Here is a 6284-nt window from a genome sequence, read left to right on the forward strand (position 1 = left end):
TTTGGTCAAGGAATTTTTTTCACATGACTTTGAATGCCCAGTATCTGATAATTCAATGGCAGCTTTTTTTTGTTCTGGCAACAGCATAAGTGGCCATCAATGTAAGCATATATTGACGGTAAACATATTGCCATCAAAGAGCATAGTAAGAGTTGGCTAAATAATTGAGTAGTGGTAAGGAATTTAGAACAATAAAGTAAAAGTAGGAACATGAACTAGCTTGACAATATCCCATTCACAAGAAACTGCAACAGAGCTTGCAATCAACACAAAAGAGCCTAAAAAGTACAAAAAAGTGGGAACATGAGTGCTTGACAAATCCCATTCACAAGAAACTGTAATAGAGCCCTGCAATCAAACAACAAGAGACTGTAATAATGATTCAAAATCAAAACTTTAGGAGTATTTGAAACTTTACTTTCAAGACAGGATGAAGATGAATTTGGGGCGAGCAGCCAAGTTGGGGGAGGCCAAAAAATGTCAGCAAAGCGAGGGTGAAAGACTAATGGCCCAACACTCCCATTATCCAAACTGAAAACCCCAATTTCCTGTAAGTCTTAAGTTCATCGTATTGATCATGAAAGTTTTCATCACACAGACTGCAACATTCATCCAAGAAGAAAACATAATTCTTCCCTTTGCATCCATCGAAATCTGCAACAGAAACAGAGTAGGAGCAATCTGTACTCAAATTCCTATCGACTAGAAAGAGTTTCCCAAGAGATTCCACCAAATGCTTCTCAAACCCACTAATCTGATTCAATGGAGATGCGATTTCAGTGTTGTTCAAGAAGGAATCGATTATTGAACAAGCTCTCTTGTCATCGACAGTATAGATTTGGCCATTGAAGTTTATAATGTCACGAAACAAACGTTCTCGAGAATCAACAAATGGTGTCCAATTTTCGTCTCCTAGCCTCAGAACAGCCAAAGGAATGAGCTTTCACGCTGGTTGTAAACCAAAAGAAGTAATGAAAAGTGTTGCAGAAAGAGCAGAGAAGAGAAGATGAGGAGATGTGCATTCAACAAAATTAGAGCAAACTGGTGGTGACAGGTGAGTCCGGATCCTCTCCTTGACTTCTCTCATTCACTTCCTCCGTGCAACGGCTGAGATTCAGCCAACCAGATCAAACGGTCTAGATCGAAAAAGAAAAAAAAATTAAAACAAATTGAAACTAAAATTTTCCCGCCCAAAGCTATACAGGTTATACACATTTTGTTTTGGAACTCACTCTCACTCAGCCTCACACTCACCCCTTCTTCTCCGTCGAACCCATCCTCCTCACCGGCGACCCTCTCTCGACGGCGACCCACTATTGAAACCCAGCCGATCGAGGTGAATTGTTTATGTATGCTTCGCAAACCAGAGCCCTCACGCTCTTCTCCTCCATCTCACCGAACCCATCTCACCGGCGACCCACTTCTCAAACCGAACCCATTGCTTTGCCCTCATTCTCTCTACCCTCACTTCGCGAACCAAAGTTCCGTTGTGAGCAAACCAGTCCGATGTCAATTATCCACAGGTTAGTCTTCATTGTCTCTGTAATTGATTATTTTAGCTTCATGTTTAAGGATGGAATTGTTTTGTTTTGTTTTGTTTTTTGTTTTTTAATTTTCAGCAGCAGATTTGGTGAAGGATGGATTATTTAAGTTTTTGATTTGAGCTTAAAAATTTGGTACTGTGAAGAACTTTTTTGTCTTTGGAATTTTTTAAAACTCAAATTTGTCTTTAAGTTTTTGTCTCTAAAATTTTTTTTGTCTCTGGAATTTTTTATTTATTTTTTTGTTTTTAAACTTTGTAAAGACATTATTTTTTAATTTATCTATGTATAGACATTCTTTTCTTTTATGCTTTGGAAATCTGCTACTGCGTGTGTGTTTAAGCTTCAATTCATTGAGGCCAATATGGATTTCCTCTGTTGAAAAAAAACATTAAAAAAAAAAAATACATACATTTGGATCTATTGCTTTGCCCTCATTAAAAAAAAGAATGTCTTTACATGGGTAAAAAAAAAAGAATGTCTTTACAACAATTATTTAAGTTTTTGATTTGAGCTTAAAAATTTGGTACTGTGAAGAACTTTTTTGTTTCTGGAATTGTTGTCTTTAAGTTTTTGTCTCTGGAATTTTTTAGGAATATTGTCTTTAAGCTTTGTAAAGACATTCTTTTCTTTCATGCTTTGGAAATTTGCTACTCTGTGTGTGTGTTTAAGCTTCAATTCATTGAGGCCTATATAGATTTCCTCTGTTGAAAAAAAAAAAAAAAAAAAAAACCAACAACAACAACAACAATTCATTGACAAAAGGAATTATTTGAATTCCTCCTTGCAATGCATTCGACCACTAGGGAATATCAGTAAACTTTATGGGATGAAGTTTTATTTCAGAGTGAGCAAATTCTTAAGTTGGAATGGCATGTGCCTCATTTGGATCATGATCTATGATAAGATAAATATGGATGTGCAGATTGAATTTTTTATTTGCATTCTTAGTTGTGAGGTGATAGTACTGCGCACAGAAATACATTCATTTTTGTTATCATAAATTCATGAGTCTTTTTATATGCATATTAAAAAATGGCTTCTTCTTTTACTAACAATAGCAACATAAGATTAAAATCGAGACTGTGCAATTGTGAAAGAACAACTGTCATATGTATTGCAAGAACCAATGAGCATGGAAATCAATGTCGTTTGTTCTTTGTTTACCCATCAAAATACATAAGTATGTATTGTAAATATTAATCCTTTAGTAGTTATAAATTAATTTGTCTTATTAAACTAACTACTTGTCATTCATTATAGAGTAACACTGCCCATTGCAATTACTTCAAGTTCCTAGATGAAGATGATGAAGACGTTATGTCCACAATCCGTTGCAACACTAGACTTTGTGATGCTATAACAGTAGAAAATTTTAACGATCTAAGGACGAGGCTTCATTAGATAGAAAACGAAAATGATAAATATCATCAAAGACTTGAAAGGATGGAAAATGAAAATGATGACTACAGTTGAAGGCTTGAAAATCATTTTAAGGCGATGGTGTATGTCATTGTAATTTTTATGATTTTGTACTTTATAATGTAACTTATTGTTTAGTTCGCTTCGGGAAAATTTGATGAATGTTATTATGGATTTTATGAAACTTAACGGATGTATTGTTGGCGTTTGTAGCATTTTGGCTTTAATTTTATGGAATGATTTTGGAAGTTTGTAGCATTTTGGCTTTAATGAATGGATAGAATGATTTTAGATGGTTTTGATGAATGGAAATTTGATTAATGTAGTTATGGATTTGATGATTATAGAACTTGTAAATTATAGCATTTTGGTCTTGTTTGCATCAGTGTTACCATGATTTGGTTTGGGTGCAGAGATAGTATTTGATGGTATTAGAGCTCCAGAAAGAGATTGATTGTAAGTAACTGCTAATTGATAGTTTGCTTGGGATGTTAAAAGAGAAGATTGTGACATGTTCTCTTGGAGAACATAATTTCTCTGTGAAGTAGTGATAGAGCTTTCTCTTTTTTCTATTTCAGGAAATTCCCAAATTGAGCTGCAACAAGTGCCAATCATCAGCAAACATAATATAGAAGTTTCAGGATGCACTCAAACTGACGAAAGAGGAAATAAATGAGCTTTCCATTACAACCATAAAAATAAAAATTCAGAAAAATGAGAAATTGCTGAGCTACAGAACAAAAAAGATTCATAACTTTCATCCTCCCAAAGAAGCATTCTACAATCATGAAACTTTGTTTTTAAACAAATTGAATTTCAGCAATAATGTTGTTTCTTTCCAATTCCAAATTGTTCACACAAAATTCAACCTCATACATGTTCACAATAATTTCAGCAACATAAAAAAACAAGAACAAAAACTGTTTCAACAATAGTTTCAACAACAGATGGACAACATCAAAATAAGCAATAGATGGGCAGCAGCAGTTTCAGTAACAGATAAACAACAGCAAAATAAGCAACAGATGGGCAGCAGTAGTTTGACCAACAAATGGATACCAAGTTTCATTAGCAACAGATGAACAGCAGCAGTTTGAGCAACAGATGGACACCAAGTTTCATAAGCAACAAATGGACAACAACAGTTTTAGTAACAGAGAGACAGCAGTTTGAGCAACATTTCAGTAACATTTTCAGCAACCTTAAGGAAGAAACAATGAAATTTATGTACTGCTATGACTGAAATTTGCAGTACGTTCCACCTGTTTGTGCCTGTTGATAGCCTAAAATAAATAAATAAATAAATTAACAAAACACAGCAACAAAGGGCCAAACAATGTACAAAAAAATGTAATAACAATTGCCAAAGTTAAACTAATACTCATATGATATGTGGGATACATCAACGAATGATGAATTGAATTACCACTCATGGCAACAGATGGATTAAGAGGATGAAGATGAGGAACATGTTGATGAATATAGATGTAGCGACCCTAATTTTCTTAAGTCATTATTTTGTTTTATTATTATGGTTATTATTATCTTATTTTATTTTTGACTTTATTAATTGTATCGTTACATGAGAATTTAATGTGTTGTTTAGTTAATTTAATGTGATATTTAATTAATTTAATGTGGTATTTAATTGTATATAATTAATAAGAATATTTATATTTATGTATTCATAAATACAAAAAAAAAAAGAGGGTGTTATATGTATTGTTTTTATAAAGTATATTTATATATGTGGTAGTTATTTGATAACATAAAATATATATATCATATTTATTTAGGTTTTATTTATATTGTATTTGTATTATATAATATAATAACTATTAGGATTTATCACAAGTGTTTAGGTTATATAATAAATGTTTAGGTTATAAACTTAAGGAAAAAGAGAAGTAGAGACAGCAGCTACGGGAGGGAGAGTATAGCGATCCCGGTTCTTTCTCCTTTGGTTGTAGTATCTGGACTTAGTTCTGTGGATTCCGATTGTTGTTTTGAACTTGTTTCTGTCCTTCATTTCTTTAAATTTGAATTATAGAAAGTTTTGGACTTGTTCGTTCCAGGTTGGGCGTGATTGGGAGCGGGTGGTTGCTGCCCAGGTTTTTAGTCCTTCGCTCGAGCGAGCTGTTTGTCGCTCGAGCGACCGTGGAGTTTTGTGTCTGGTGGGTCGAGCCAGGGTGGATTCGCTCGAGCGAGCGTTGCGTCTGGAACTAGGACCTGAACACTGGAATTCTTGGCTCGAGCGAGCTTGTCTTCGCTCGAGCGAGTCTATCGTATTTCAGTAGGCAGCAGCGGGGAAAAAGATCATTTTTCTCCCTCTTTCATTCTTGAAACCCTAGCAGCCGAGAGTCTCTCTCTCTAAACTTATTATCTCTCTAAATTTCATCTCCTTCTAGTATGAATCCATCCTAGGTCCTTTGTTAAAAAGGTAGAGGGTGTCGAGGGCTTCGTCTTAATCGGAAAAATTGTGGATTTGGAGCACTTTGATTTCGGGTCATCATCTCCTTTTGAGTTCTCCTTTGAGGTAGGGATTCTCCTTGTTCTTTTTCAATACTACGTCTATAGATAGACATGTGGTAATTTTTGTATTGCATGAAAACCATTTTATGTTGGATTTTTGTATAAATTCATGAGGTTGAACTTTGGGTTAGTTATTGGATTTAGATATATTATCATTAGATGTGTTTTGGGGCTAATTGGGTGTTAATTAGCATGTTGTTGTTGTAAGGAGAGGAAACCCTAATATTTATTTGGTTAATAACTCAATAGAGGGGTTTTGATCATTGGGTAAATACTTGGGTATTTTGGGTTTTGAATGAAGCCATTGTTGTTTGTTGTAGATGATTGAACCTTTTTATCAATATTGGGAGAAGGGGTGGGAAATCCTATTTTAGTGATTATGATTTAATTTGTATAATTAAATTGGAATGGCTTGGAGATGAATGTAGTAGATTAAAATGAGCTTTGGCTTTATTGTCCTTGGATTTGATTTTGTGAAAAACAAAAGGAATAAAACCGGTTTTGAAAAATAAAGAGAGTTGGTTTTGTGAAATGGGAAAGGTACTTTGAAATGAGTATGAATGTTGGATTGTTGTATCTTATACTACTATGTTAGTATTAGTGATGAGTTGATGATCTCATGATATTTGAGTCTGTTAATAGATGTACAATATACATGCATCTAGAGGTTTTGTCCTTGGTCATCGGTGGAGGATGACATGGTTGTGTTGAATTGATGTGTATACATTACACCTATGTGTTTTTCTACTTTAACTCGTTGTTAGATTCTTGTTGGTTATGTATATGCAT

The 6284-nt window shown here is 34.1% G+C and overlaps 1 long non-coding RNA gene across 1 annotated transcript; it reads left to right on the forward strand.

The window, feature by feature from the left end:
• The first annotated feature begins 1235 nt into the window (after positions 1–1235).
• On the forward strand, positions 1236–3269 carry LOC114308275 (uncharacterized). The gene is made up of 2 exons (XR_014365936.1): positions 1236–1523; positions 2805–3269. It is a non-coding gene; the product is annotated as an uncharacterized LOC114308275 (long non-coding RNA).
• The last annotated feature ends 3015 nt before the right edge of the window (positions 3270–6284 follow it).

Source organism: Camellia sinensis, chromosome 1, assembly GCF_055761805.1.
Source record: "Camellia sinensis isolate YWXY chromosome 1, ASM5576180v1, whole genome shotgun sequence".
NCBI lineage: Eukaryota > Viridiplantae > Streptophyta > Magnoliopsida > Ericales > Theaceae > Camellia > Camellia sinensis.